At 29.2% G+C, this 14,624-nt stretch overlaps 1 protein-coding gene across 5 annotated transcripts in view; it reads left to right on the top strand.

Moving 5' to 3' along the window:
• The window catches only part of LOC107440882 (protein Aster-B), a 127,394-nt gene that overhangs the window by 73,025 nt on the left and 39,745 nt on the right, over nucleotides 1-14,624 (top strand). Inside the window, exon 1 of one of the 5 annotated variants that reach the window (XM_043050954.2) lies at nucleotides 5,147-5,305. The exons of the other annotated variants lie outside the window; for them this stretch is intronic. The gene's annotated coding sequence lies outside the window, so the exon portion shown is untranslated. Of the gene's footprint in view, nucleotides 1-5,146; nucleotides 5,306-14,624 lie in introns of those variants that run through there. 5 annotated transcript variants of the gene reach the window in all.

The raw sequence follows: 14,624 nt of genomic DNA on the forward strand, positions 1-14,624 counted from the left end.
TGGATAAATTTTTCATCTAATTAAACATAGGGATTGCGTCAATCGCTGTACTACTCGTACATTTTCTAAAACGATTTCTCTTACTTATTTACTCTTTTATCAATAACTTAAGTTAAAGATAATTTTTTTTTAATTGTTCTAAAATAAGATATTTTTCTGAACACGCTTTTGGGAAATGCATGAAAAAATATATATGTTTACAAATACTTAAGATCTTATCTACGATTGGCAGCGTGTTTTGATGTCTTGCGGAGATCCAAATAAACTCTTAGCTCAATATTTAAAAAAAAAAAAAAATTTCTTCCTTTTTTTTAAATCTGAATTAATTTATTTTTAATCACATAAAATATTTCTAATCTATTCCTACTAAGCATTGGATATTGTGCTATATTTGCCTATTTTATCCTTATTTTCAAAGTTATAGTTCTTATCACCACATATTTAGTAAAAAATACAAACCTTAAAAGTGATTTTAACCGAATAAATGATTAAAATGCCACGCTCTAAGGTACCATAATAAAATTATCAAATTTTACCACAATTAGCAAATTTTATTGCATATTATAATCCATGTTTTATTGTTAATTTTACCAAAATCATTACCAAAGCGTTTTGGTAAAAATTACCGAGCTTTTTGGTGTTCCCATAGAGCTATAAACATGGTAAATTTTACCATATTATAGTAGTTTTGATCATACTTTATCTCAGTAAATGATGAAAGAAATTTGATGTAATTATTTTGTTATTTTATTAAAACTTTAAAAACGTCAAAAATTGGGCAAAATTAGTCAAATGTGCAAATTTTTTTTGGTAGTATAATATAAGTTTGAACGCTTAAAAATATAAATATAATTACGTATTTGACAAAATATAAATTATGCAAATATGTAAAATTACCGAATTTTTTATTACTTATTTGTGTTTAAAAAAGTTTTAAAAAAGTAAAGTAAAAACCAATATACATTTCATAAAAAACAAAATTTATAAACGGCCATCATTTTCTTGCGAAATTAAGACTCTTTTGTTTTTCGACGTTAGAAAACGTATGTATTTCACAAGTACAAAACGTAATACCGCTTATCCTCCTTATGAAAACTTTCTTCAGAGAAATCTAAAACAATGCATTTATTATATTTTGAGAAAACTCTATAAAATATGTCCAAAAAAAAGCAATGATTTGAATAAATATTTCATTTAAATATTTTCCTCCGCTGTCATCAAATAACTGCAACGTCAAGTACAGCATTTCGCAGCAACATAACTCTGCTTCTTTATTGATCGTCACGCTTGGTGTTGCCATCTAGTAAAACATAAATACCTGGAAAAAAACAAAAGAATAATAGAAAATTTACATTCTCACCGTTGGCGTACGATCTTCGTCTTCTTCGCCCCCGCTAAACAATGTCATCTCGTAAAAAATAAAAGTTCTTTATCTGCGCTATGAAGACATTTATTCGAAAGCGTGATCATATGGAAAACATTTTACGAGAAACTAAAGCAGACCATTCGAACATAATGATATAACGCGTTATAACATTCTGATGATCTTGCGATAGGATTCATTGGAAAAAAAACTTGTTTTTTTGCTTTTTTATTCGGATTTTAATTTCTTGAAAAATGGGTTAAAATCATTTCTTAGCCAGAATTCAGTTCTACGGCTTTTGTCTGCACATTGTAAAAGTTACACTTATGAGATAAAATGGCGAAATAAATGAAAATAGAGACGAATGTTTCAGCGAAAAAAAAAAAGATATGTGTATTTCACTTTAAATTTTATAATCCTAAAAATGAGCAAATTTTTCTGACATGGGAAATGAAAAATCCTGTCTTGACTTTAAACTCCTATGGAAGTTAAAAACATTCAATTATTTCAAAACGAAAAAGAATTTAAAAAATAAATTAATAATTTTTTAAAAATTTAAAATCCTTTCTCTTCGACATTTTGAACAAATATTTTATTTTAAAAGAGTTCGTCGTTTTTGCTCAAAGAACTGTCAAAAATTAAGCAAATAAATAAATAAACTAAAAAAAAAAACTCGATATTCATACACAACAACACTGCAGTTAATTCCCATTTTAGATGCAAATATCATCCTATTATATTTACTATATAATATTATCTATCATGTACTTATTATTGAGTATAGTGACACGCTCAAAATTCAAATAGCGTATACTCAGTTTTGAGGGAAATGCATAGTCTCAAAGATGACACATCATGACAAAATGACTCAACATCAAATGTAACTAAGTTCAACCCAATTAGTTTATAACGACCAAATATTCGGAAGGAAAAAAAAACTAATTAAATAAAAGTTTATTGCACTTACCTTTATCCCAAACTAATTTCCCGAATACAGAATGTCAACTCGGTGATCAACACTTTCCTAACTTGCCGCCATGTTTATTTACAAATGAAGACGGATCCTCAAAGCTGTTTCAATTTTGAGCACACATCACTGTACTCAATAATGAGTACATGAGAATTTTCGAAATCGTCGAAACACATTTTTGATTACTTTTAAGAAACCCTTTCCCGCAGTGCTTGCTTTATTTTCATACAGTGACATATTTTTTCTTCTTCTTATTTTTCATCAAAAATAATTACACATCTATTCATTATCGTACACTGTAAAATTCCCGATCAAATTATGGTGTAAGTTCCGATACTCTTTCGGTGTATCATCCTCAAAATCCAGTTTTGCCGTAAAATATTGTACCGTAGCTTTTATAGTAATGTTTATTTAATTGGTGATTCAATCATTTTACGCAAATTATTCTTGTAAAATTTATGATATATCAGATTTTTTGTTCCAAAACATGCTCCGGTAAAAAAGGATTTTACGGTAAAAAAGTACCAACAAGAATACCTGTATTTTTTACCGTAATTTGATCTAGAATTATTTTACAGTACTCACAAATTTCATTAAATTACATGAAAAATTTGAAATATGATCTGTAACGCTCACTTAATTTCTGAATCGTTAGTATATGTTTATGTAATGTAACATGTCACGTGACAAGAGGGGGAGAGGGAAGGTGAAGGGTGAAACTTTTTTCATAGGAGGGGAGGGTTTTAAAATATTGAAAAAAAATTTCTATGAACTTACTATGAACTATAAAATACTTTATGAACAACCCCTTACCCCTAGACCGACGGACAACAAATTTCATAATGCACGTTGAGTATTTAAGTGATTTAGCTATTAAGTTGTTCCTTTTTAAATCATTCATCCATAAATTATTGAAGACCAAAAAGATGAAATTAATAATTTACTTACATTTAATTTTCTTTAATTCAATATATATATTATAGAATTTATTTATGAAAGGCAGTTATTAATACTATGCAACAAATACATTTTCATCATTTATATTACATGCTTTATAGATCAATAGATTTATTTATTAAGTATTAAATCATACGACGTTAACAGAAAAAAAAATGCAATTTAATCATAAAATAATAAAATGGTTTATTTTCTATGAAATTTTAATCTTTTATTAACTAATAACTCTTCCTTACTGGCGAAAAACTAATGCAAGTTAATATTTTATTAATTAAATTATTCTAATAATAAACGTGAAATTAAATTATGCATGTTGTCTAACAAATTCACTTCAAAGATTCTTAAAAGATTTTTAATTAAAAGGTTACAAATACAGTTTAGCTGCTCACATAAACAATGATTTTATGAAAACGACCCAAAATTGATAATTTATCGCTTAAGCGTTTATTTTGTTAAAATGGAAAAATAATGCATTTAAATAATTTATACGTTAATCGATCCTTAATTATAGCGATGCGCAATAAATATAATCACTAAATAATTCGATATTCATGGAGAGTGAGTTTTAAACATTTGCATATTTAATGATCCTTTAATGATAGTGAAGCAAGAAATGAAATTCAAACATTAAATGAACCATGGAGACTAAAAACTAAACCGTAAACCTTTACGTATTAAATTATTGTTGATTATTTATGAAACAACAAACTTACTTTAATCATCAACTTAGTCATTTAGACTAAAGATTGAATTTTAATCCATTATGTACTCAACGTTTTCTTTAATGTTACTAAGGCAACAAACACAATTTTATCTTCGAATGATCCACCGAGGCAAACTATTAAGCTTCAAAGATTTACGTATTAAGTGAATTATTAAAATCCATATAATTATTTAGCATTCATAACCACAGCTTTTTCTATCCTACAAATATAAGCTTATAATAACTGAATTATAAAAAATATCTGTTAAAAATGATATTGTTCGAAGTGAAAATGTGCATAATATATTGAAACTTTTTAGTATATTCTTAATATTTTGAAAATTTCAGACTATTTTCAGACAAAATAAAATCTTTCTAATTAATTATTTTTTTAAAAAATTCTTTTCCAGCTATGGAATAAAATTTAAATTAATTTTAAACCATTTATCCCGCTAAATAGTCGCAAAATAATTTTTTGGCAAAACAAATTTTTTCAAGTACGTTTAATTTTGTTTATTAGAATTCTTCCTTATTTTAATCTTTACTTTATCATTCATTTTTCAAACGAATTCAGTTTCATTTTAAAAGTGTTATATATAAGACGGTATAAACAACAGTAATTAATAAATGAAAAAAGTCAAAGTTAAAACTTAGATAAGATAAAGAATCCTGGTTTAAGTTTATGTTAGCTATCAACTATTTAAAATTATTTTTTTAAGATTAAATTTTTTTTCTTCTTATGTGTTTGCTTTACTAGTCCATTTAAAGAAAAAACATTAATAAATAAATAAAAATGAATATTCAAGAAATGTCAGAGCTGTAAATAACGCATTGCGAAAGCCATGCAATACATTTAACTTGTCATAAGACTTGGAAATATTTCAACAGGATAGTCAACTATTTCTCCGGTCATTTTTCAAACTGGAATTAAACTTAACGCTTAAAAATTGCAGACGATTAAACAAGATCAACGAAGTAAAGGAAATAAAGATTAAAGCGTCCGACTTATCCTTTTTTTTTTCAAGTCTTCTCTTTTTAAGATAGAACTTTCATTTTTGTTTATTTTCTTTTTCTATCTCGTTTTTCCCGGGAATTACCGCTCGACCAATGGCATAGCCCAATGGGCGGTTATATTTCGAACTAGAACAAAACTCTCACTGCAACCGCGGCGGTTTTTAGAGCAGACAGACGATGCTCTTGCTTGCGATCACATCGGTCGCATTGTGGAAAATTTCTTCGAACTGTTTTGTGTTTACTAAGTGGAATTAGGAACTATGTTTTATTTACAAATCCATGGAGACTATTAACTGCGGTAAGGCTATTTGCTTGAACTTCATGTAGTAAATTTTTTTAATGTATTGTAAAAATAATTGTTTTTTTTTATTGTTTTTTAAACGTATTGTATTGTTTTTATTTTATAGAATATTAAAAAAAAAGAACTCTTCAGTTTAACATTTACTTGTGTTTTTAATTTGCTTTTGAAACAAAAAGTCATCATCATAATTCAGTCTCTTAGAAAGGAAATATATTTCACTAAGACATAAATCATTATAATAATAAAATTAAGAAATGATATAAACCAGTTTAAGAACGCAATTTTTAATGAGAATTCGTACTTTCAACTTCGTAGTTGTACAATTAATTTTCCTTCTTAAATACTTATTATTTACACAAGTGTTCTAAAAAAATGTGAAATACCATTCTAAACACTCGAATAAATTTTATAAAAAAATATTAAAATAAGTCTGTTTTTTTTCTCTTTTTCTCCTCAATGTAATTTATTTAATTTCTAAAAAATGTGTGTTTTTTATTAATAAAAAAATAACAGATAACACTGACATCTTGCGGACCAATAGCGAGTTATATTGAAAAGTTTATTTATTTACTTATTTTTTTGAAAAAATAATGGAATTATATTATATCTTATAGGTTAGGACACATAGGTTTTAGTAAATAAAAATTTATTTTTTAAAATGAATTTAACTTTAAGATATGTCGCTAAATTCAGGTATAAAAATGTATTCATATATCTTTGCATTAGAAGTTTAATAAATTTTTATGAAAAGATTCCCTGGATGGTTTAACCGTATACAGTTTTTATTACACTTTTTTGTTTATCGCTATTTTACCATTTTTAAAAAAATTTAAATATAATTGAGCTAATAAAGGTCGGTCATTGTTCAACTTAAAATTTTAATCTAAACCTTGTTTGAACTGGTCCTGAATTTTATCAAAAACTCGATGATACATAAAAGTAAAAAAGTAAATAACTATTGACTTTACACTGAAATTTTATTTTATTTACAGTTCACGGAGAACTGCATGATTTATAGTTATAATAATCAAAGATGTCAATGATTTAAATCAAGTGTTTGAATTTAATGATTTATGTCGTGATTTTAATCAGTCTAATTTTTTAAAGGAAAGCATTGGTTTAAGTCATTAAAATAAAAAAAATATTGTAATTAAAAGTTTTTGTGCTGTCTTTTAAGATACTCAATAGATTAATTATAAATATCTTAATGTCTTTTAAGATATTTATATTTAGTATGGATAAAATATGCAACATTTTTAAACAAAAGAAACAACTTAAATGCTTTAAAAATAATCTCTTATACAATATTTTCATACAAACTAATAACTAAAAGATAAACAACAAACTGCAATTCTTTTTAAATCTAAGCAAAGATAAGTGGTTAAAGACTGCAAATGATTAGTATTTGATATACACCGAAGAGCCATTACATTATGACCACCCTCCATCTATAACAATGGACTCGCCCAGGAACAATGTTTTCATGGGGCACATTAGGACCCATAATCCTCATAGAACAATCCTTGACGTCTGTAAGCTACTTGAACATAGTTGCAGACCAGGTTCACCCATTCATGGCAACAGATTTTCCTGCCGGGGATGGTGTTTACCAACAGAATAATGCACCATGTTATAAGGGTCGAATCTTCGAGGAACATTCCAGTGACTTTCAAGTCATGTCTTGGCCCCCAAATTCACCTGACCTTAATCCAATAGAGCATTTGTGGTCCTACTTGGAAAACCAAATTCGTGCTGCCACGCTACCCCCTCGCAATGTGAGGGAATTGCAGGACCAGTTGGTGAGCGCTTGGTACCAGATACCTCAGACTACCTATCAGCACCTTGTGGAATCAATGCCACGGCGGGTGCTAGCAGTTTTGAGGGCTATAGGTGGTCCTACATGTTATTAGCAGGGTGGTCATAATATAATGGCTCTTCGGTGTATATATATATATATCTTGCATTTGTATTTACATCAAGAATCCATTTGTAAAAAAGTCTTTTTTTCCTGTTGGTATCTATGAAATGTCATATTTTTAGGCTTACAATTTACTAACTAATGCTATGAATTTTATTAATTAATTCACCAAATTTCCTTGTATAACCTTTAACTGTATTTATGCTTAAAGAACAGTGAGTCATATATTTTAAGTTCATGTATTTTAAATTCAATATACGTTTTTATGAATACGTAGAAAATCTTAAAGTAACAGTATGAACGCAAAACCTCTGCTTATGCATAAAAAATAAATACATATTTAAATACATTCGAATTTTTATACATAGATGAAAAACTAGAATTTAAAGGCAGTTCTTTTAATTTAATTCAATAACTTCTTAGTTTTTATATTGTAATACTCTGTAAAATGAAAATATTTCTGATCTATAAAAATACCTGCAGTACATTAAATAGTGTTTAAATTATCTCAATAATTTCTTTTGTTAGCTCGACTAACTAGTCGACCAATCGAATTCGAAGCTTTAGTTCGACTTGTCGAATTAAAAGATAAAAATATAATAATATATGCTTTTATTATTATGATGCTTTTGATGGCTTTTTAATACTTTTACTATAAGACAAACACGCTGAAACTGTGGTTAATAAAATGTTTGTATATCTTTTTTTAAAAATAAGTTAAGCTTTTGTTTCTCGAATTTCTTGATGTGAGAGCGTCCCACATTCATGTAAAGTATTATATAATGTTATGAAAATAACCTTGCGCGCGCTAATAAATCATGTTACATTTTGTGAATGGTTTTAATTCTTTGAGGTGCACTTTTTAAAAAAAGGAATTTTTTTAATTGGTTTAATTATTTTTGAAGTGAAAATGGTTCACATTAATTAAAACAGACACAATTCCTTAAAAAACTGTTCCTATGCCCTATATAAAATTATTATGGCCCTCTATATCTTTTCCCATATAATTCTCTTTTAAAAGGTGACCAGGAGTAGCCTCATGGAGAAAACAATTTGCAGTAATATTTACTATAAATTTTAATAAGTTTCCTTTTTTTTTACAGTGTTGAATAAGAACCTATATTCGCAACACATTATTTTCAGATTTTTCAGCACAATTTTATTTATTATTGACTTATCAATTTCTCACAATAAAGCCTTAATTTAAAAAGTTCTTGTTCCAACTATCTAAAAAAGTTATCTAATAAAGAATTCATCTCTTATACAATACAGTACATTTCACTTAAATCTTTTTTAATATATTTATTTTACTGCCTTAATAAAAAGTTAAAATTCCCTTCCCTATTTTCCATTTTTATTTCCTTAGCTTTTATGAGATTTTTAGCAGAATTTTTTTGCAACAGAAAATTCCTTCAAAGTTCAGCGACTCTTTCTAAAACCCTTTGATCTTTTGAAAAAGAAAAAAAAGCCTTTAAAAGGAAATTGAATAGATCCCTCTTCCAAAGATCATCTTTTCCTGATCCCGGGTGTGTCGATACTTTTTTCTTTATTCTCCTGCATCGTTATCCGGGAACAGATACGATCGTCGTTGGCTACATGCCCTTCCGGAAATATCGAATACAAATCCTTTTTGGAAATAAGACTGGTTGAAAATTTTCTATTACTCAAGATGCAAATAAAACTATAAAATCAACAGTAAACTATAAAAATATACAAATTTGAATTTCATGTTTGGTTTAAAAGTTAGATAACGTACTTATACTTTTGCAAATCTAATTGAACTTTCAAATCAGCTCATGAAATTACTATATCTTGTGAATGTGAAAAGAACTTTTCAAACTGTTCTTTCGAGCACATTTATTCATTTAATTGTGCCTTAAAAATGAGTTATTGTGTTTTATCATGTATTTTATTTTTTAATCAAAGAAAATACTCAATTAAATCTTTCTAAGGCCGTTAGTTAGCATATTTACCAATTAACAACTGTCCATGATAAACTATTTTTCCACCTTTAATTTGGACTGTCTTTTGTAATAACTTCATCTCTAAAGTAAAGCTTAAGGATTACGTAAAATTAATCCGACCATATGCCAGTTTTAGGAAATGTATACTCACGCTTGTGAGAACGGTAGTTCTAATCTAGCCGGCCGAAGACTCCCCGTGTAGTAAATGGTGACTGGTGCACGTTAAATCTGTCGGGTCATAAAGTCCTCCATGCTCTCAAAGCAAATCAAAGCCTCTGGGAGTACTGAATTGGATATTGATCTTTCTGTGGTTAATTATGAATAAACGGTAACGAATGTATGAATGGGTCCGCCCTATAAACGGGCTGTGATGTATGGGTGTGGTAGAAGTCGAATTCTTGATCATAGATGACGCCACTGGAAAACAAGAACAGTAGCACCCCTCTGCCTTAATGGCCGATGACAACAGCAACAACAACAGGAAATGCATAAAATAAGCTATCATATATCATCCTTTTTTAAGTTTTCAGCAGTTATAAAATTTATTTTATAACTGCTTTATAACTTTATACATTGAATAGAAATAACGAAATTTCTTATTTTTTAATAATATCTAATAGGGAGGCAAACGTATTTACCACCAAAAATAACATTAAAATTTAAATTAATTTTATCCAGGGCGGGCAACTACTACGTTTTTTCGAATAATTTGGAGAGTAGTGAATTATTAAAAATTAAAATTTAGGTATTTTCCCATCCAATATTTTAAAAGCCTCACCACGAGAGAGTTGGAATAAAGTGGGGTTTCATATAAACTTTTAAATTACTTAAGTGTAGCCCCTAGCAACAATTTTACTTTGGTCCCAGTTGGGGTCAAAATTGGCTCAACATGGGTCCTGTAAGAACATGCACTGAAGGACCAATATTGAGATGTCTAGATTTTTTAATATTGGTCCTAGAACGGCCTATATAGGGCCTACATTGGCCAATATAGAATCCATATTGGCTAAATAATGTATATAAAATATCAGGCAACTCTGACAATTCTATATAGGACCGATATTGGTTCTAAAGTGGCTGTAAGATATTGGGTTTATCGGAAAATTCTATATGGGGCCCAATATCGGAAAACTAACCCCTCAAACCCTTATTGAACCAAGATTCATGAATATTGGCCCAATCAGAACCCAAGTTATTTTGCTGTTAGGGGTGTTGAAAATAACGCTAAATTTTCAAAGCATAGAATAGTACATTAAAACATAAAAGAAAAAGAATATAAAGTCTCAATAGGTCTTGATGACATCCTAATTTTTTTATTCCTATACCCACCTGGGGAATGAGTTTTTGTCATACAGGCATCTGAAGGGCAGATTTGTTGGCCACTCTTTCAGGGGCACCATATTCTGGTGGGCCAACGTTGCTCTCACAGTAAGGACAGATAGTACAGAGAGTGAAAGAACATCCATGCCTTGCCTGGGATTCGAATCCAGAACCTATGAAAAGCCAGTTCCCTGACCTCTACACAGGCCGGTCGGCATGACATCCTAAATAAAAGGCAGCAATTGACAAGCTATGCTACCGTGTGAATGATTTTTAGAAAAAGCAATTGTGCATTTAGATGCTAATCTAAAAAAGTAATATGCGGAACTTCGCTATTGTTTTAACTAAAAATGGATTTGAGTAAGAACTTGAAGCATATTTATCCATCCTTATAATAATTTTTCGAGTACCGAAGTTTTTTCTTATGCTTTTATGATGTATATCTGAAACATAATGACATTATCTTACATGTGAAATTTGGAAAAGTCTAAAAAATGTAACGAACGAAAACCAATTTCCCATAATTTTATTGCTTAAGATAATCTGATGTCGATGAAAAAAGTTATTTTAGTTTTAATTGTACAAGTAGAGAATGATTAATGCATATTATATAAATATTAGTCGAATTCTCAATTAGCTGCTGTTTATGTTATTGTTCTCTCCTTATCAGCCCTGCCCTAATATAATTTACGGGAAACTACTCTACGAATTTACAACCATACATTTATATATTTTATTTAAATCTAATCAGAAAACAACTTGTAGTATTAATTTTATCAATATTAGATTGATTTTGTTTCCGTGTTGAACAAGATGACAATTGAAGCTTATCCATCATTTGTTCCTCTGCTTTTTTCTTCCTTCAAGTAAGTTGAGAGCAAAACACAAGCCTTGAATTTTTTTGTGTGTGATCTTTCCGAAAAGAAAAAAGAAGGGGGGACGGGAAATTGCTTTTTTTTTCCTCAAGAAACTTACCTTAGGTTTATAGTTTTTCCTATACATTTATTGTTGAAGATTATCAGATGCTAATGAAAAAATTTAGTGTATTTCTCATTTAATTTAAACAGAAAATTATATTGCATAACTAGTAAATATTTTGTGCATGGATCATAAATATCAATTGAATGCAGAATGAGCTACTGTTAACGTTGTTGTTCCCACCTTTTGAAAAGTGCCCGCATGGGTCCCAGATAGCATATTTTTAAATTCGAATGCTTTTCTTCGCCTTCATGATTAACTTATTTCCATTTGAGTAAAAATTCTGACAATAATAAAATTTTACAATGCAGTCAATCCTTATAGCTAACTTTGCATTTTGCTTTTTATATTTTTCTTCCATTTGAGTAAACACTCCTCGAATATTCGGAAACCCTCTATATGATAATGCTATTTTATGCATTGAAGGCATAACTTGATGCAAGAGGAATTGCCTCAGTTCCATGAATAAGGATTTCAACGTCAAGGCCGGTGGAATATCCGGAGGATTTAAATCTTCATGTAAATGAAGCCATCAACTCTGCTGCTGAGAGTTTCCTTTTTCTCTCGTCCGTCACGGTCTCTCTCACTCTCTTTTTTTCCATCTCCAAAATGCATTCATAATATGGAAATTCCACGCTTACCATTTTCTTTTTTTCCTAATATCTTTAGAAAATGTATGACTTTGTTTTGGTAATAATGTTTACCCATGGCGTAGATGAGCTTGATTGCTTGGAAGGTTTACTGCATGGCTGTCTACTTATACTGTCGTTGGAAAAGATTTTACAAAGTGGTAGCTTAAAATAAAAAGAATACATCAAAGAAGAAGCGTGATGTCTGTTGTTAAAATATTCGACTCCCTTTCCAAATTCAACTCCGAACTTTTATGAGAGCTCGACTTATGACTCACTCTTTAGAAGGCCATTTCTTAGTAACGTTGCGTTAGAATAAAAGTCATTACGTTAGAATTAGTAAAATCAATTAAAAAAAATTGAGGAAAAAAAGAACTCGAACATTCGAAAAAATTGGATTTTTGAAACTCGCGTTAAATTCATAAGTAAAAGTGACTATTCCAACGCGTTAAGTTTCAACTTTGTAGTTTGATTTCTGCGGGATACATAGATACAAGTTTAACACTCAGAGATGCCAAATGCTCCGGACACGCCAAAATAATTAAAAAAAACGGTAAACAACTACAAAGTAAATTTTGTAAATATTTGACTATTTTTGCTTGCTTTTTAAAAGGTATAGCATGACATTAGTGCCATAAAGTGGTGAATTATATAAGCCCCAGAGATGCCAACTTGCTCCGGACAGCGAATAAATATTTTCGAGTGGTAGTTTATTAATTGTGATTTTGTGTTTAATAAGTTCAATTTATTAGGTTTTTATCCACCACTGTTTTTAATTAATTCGAAGGCTTGCATAATTGGCTCCTCTGCTATAGTTAAGTCATGCTAAGCCTTTGAAAATTTTAAAAAAAACTAGTCAAATATTAGCAAATTTTAGTTGGAATATATTTACTGCGTTTTAAATTATTTTGGCGTGTCCGGAGCAGTTGGCATATCTGTAAGCCTACGAATTATTTAGAAATAGTGGTGGATAAAAATCTACTAAATTGAATTTATTACCACTTTAAAATATATATTTGCTGTCCGGAGCAAGTTGGCACCTCTGAACACTTAATAATTCTCGAGCAGATTGTAAAATTTTATTTTATTTTTATTGCATCGTACTCCCTGTACATTTTTCTATATAACTTCGCAATTCCAAGCTTTCGAGTTTTACAGTTTTTGCGCAGCAAAACGAAAGGCAGCACCAAGTTTAACACTGCAATATAGTCGCGGAGGCATCACTTACGATTTTTTAATATCCAGTGAAAACTAATTTTTTTTTTTCTCCAGAAAATTAAGAAATTATGTCTTTGGATTTTTCTTTCAATTTTGATGAGTTTGGATTGTGTATCGTTCCGGATCGTTTATTTTCACTCTGTTTGAATCTATCAATAGAAGGTTAAAGAAAAGATGTTTCACAAAGAAGAAAACAATCGAACAAAAACTAGAAAAAAAGGTTAAAAAAAATTGTCGAAGGTTTTTTACTCAAGTGGAAACAAAGATCTGTATTCGTATATCGTACTAAAAAATAAATAGAAAGAATTGGCATTCATCGAATGAAGACCGAATTTTCCATAGGTATGTAAGAAATTGAGCCGGATATTTATTCAGAACATGCAATAGAAACTGTTTATGTTTATTTGAATTTCAAATGATATGTTACGTATGCAAAAGATTTAACGTAGCCAAGAATCCTCTTCTTTGCCAGCCATGATTATGACGAAATAGATAAACTTAAATATATGATCTACGCTTGGCTTTTAGAGTCATGCTTTTACTTCGTTTCCGTTCACAATAAGAAAAATCGGGTTGGTTGTTTATTGTCAAATATTGGAATATTGTTCCTAGTTATGTGTTAACGTACGTTTGATTTTATCTAGACAACTGATTCCCAAATGGTGTTCCGCGCGGAATCCTAAGGTTCCGTTCGAAGAGTTAAAGTGGTTCCGAGGTTAGAGCTTTTTTTTAACCAGCAATAATTTCGGAACTATTAATCGTATTTAAATCTAATGAATAAGTCGTTATTTATTTTATATTTCAGTTATCGGTTATCGTTATAAAATTAGTTAAGCTAAAATGCCAATAAGAATGAAATGGCATTTTTTAAGAAACGAAATATATAATTCTTAATATCAATGCAAAGAATAAATTAGGAAAACAGCATGCATTTAAACAAAAAATTGCATTCCTGTTTGCCAACAGGTTGTTCAAATCAAACCAAATTAACTGAATTTGCTAATCAGATATATGTTTTCCTAAAAATTATTTTCAACGTTATTTAGTTTTTAGTTTATTCTCTTTTTACATTAGATTGATTTTTTTTCCGTCTTGAACAAGATGACAATTGAAGCTNAAATGATAGAATTCACTAAAAGTATATAAATATGTAATAAATAAAATAATTTTGTGATAAAAATGATAAATGAGGTTTATCTATTGTCGATACATTGGTCATTCTCATTTACACCTGAAAAAATAGCCAAAAAACCCAATTTTTGTAACTGGGCGGGGCTACCCGACACATC

This window comes from Parasteatoda tepidariorum, chromosome 2 (genome assembly GCF_043381705.1).
Source record: "Parasteatoda tepidariorum isolate YZ-2023 chromosome 2, CAS_Ptep_4.0, whole genome shotgun sequence".
In the NCBI taxonomy this organism is placed as follows: domain Eukaryota; kingdom Metazoa; phylum Arthropoda; class Arachnida; order Araneae; family Theridiidae; genus Parasteatoda; species Parasteatoda tepidariorum.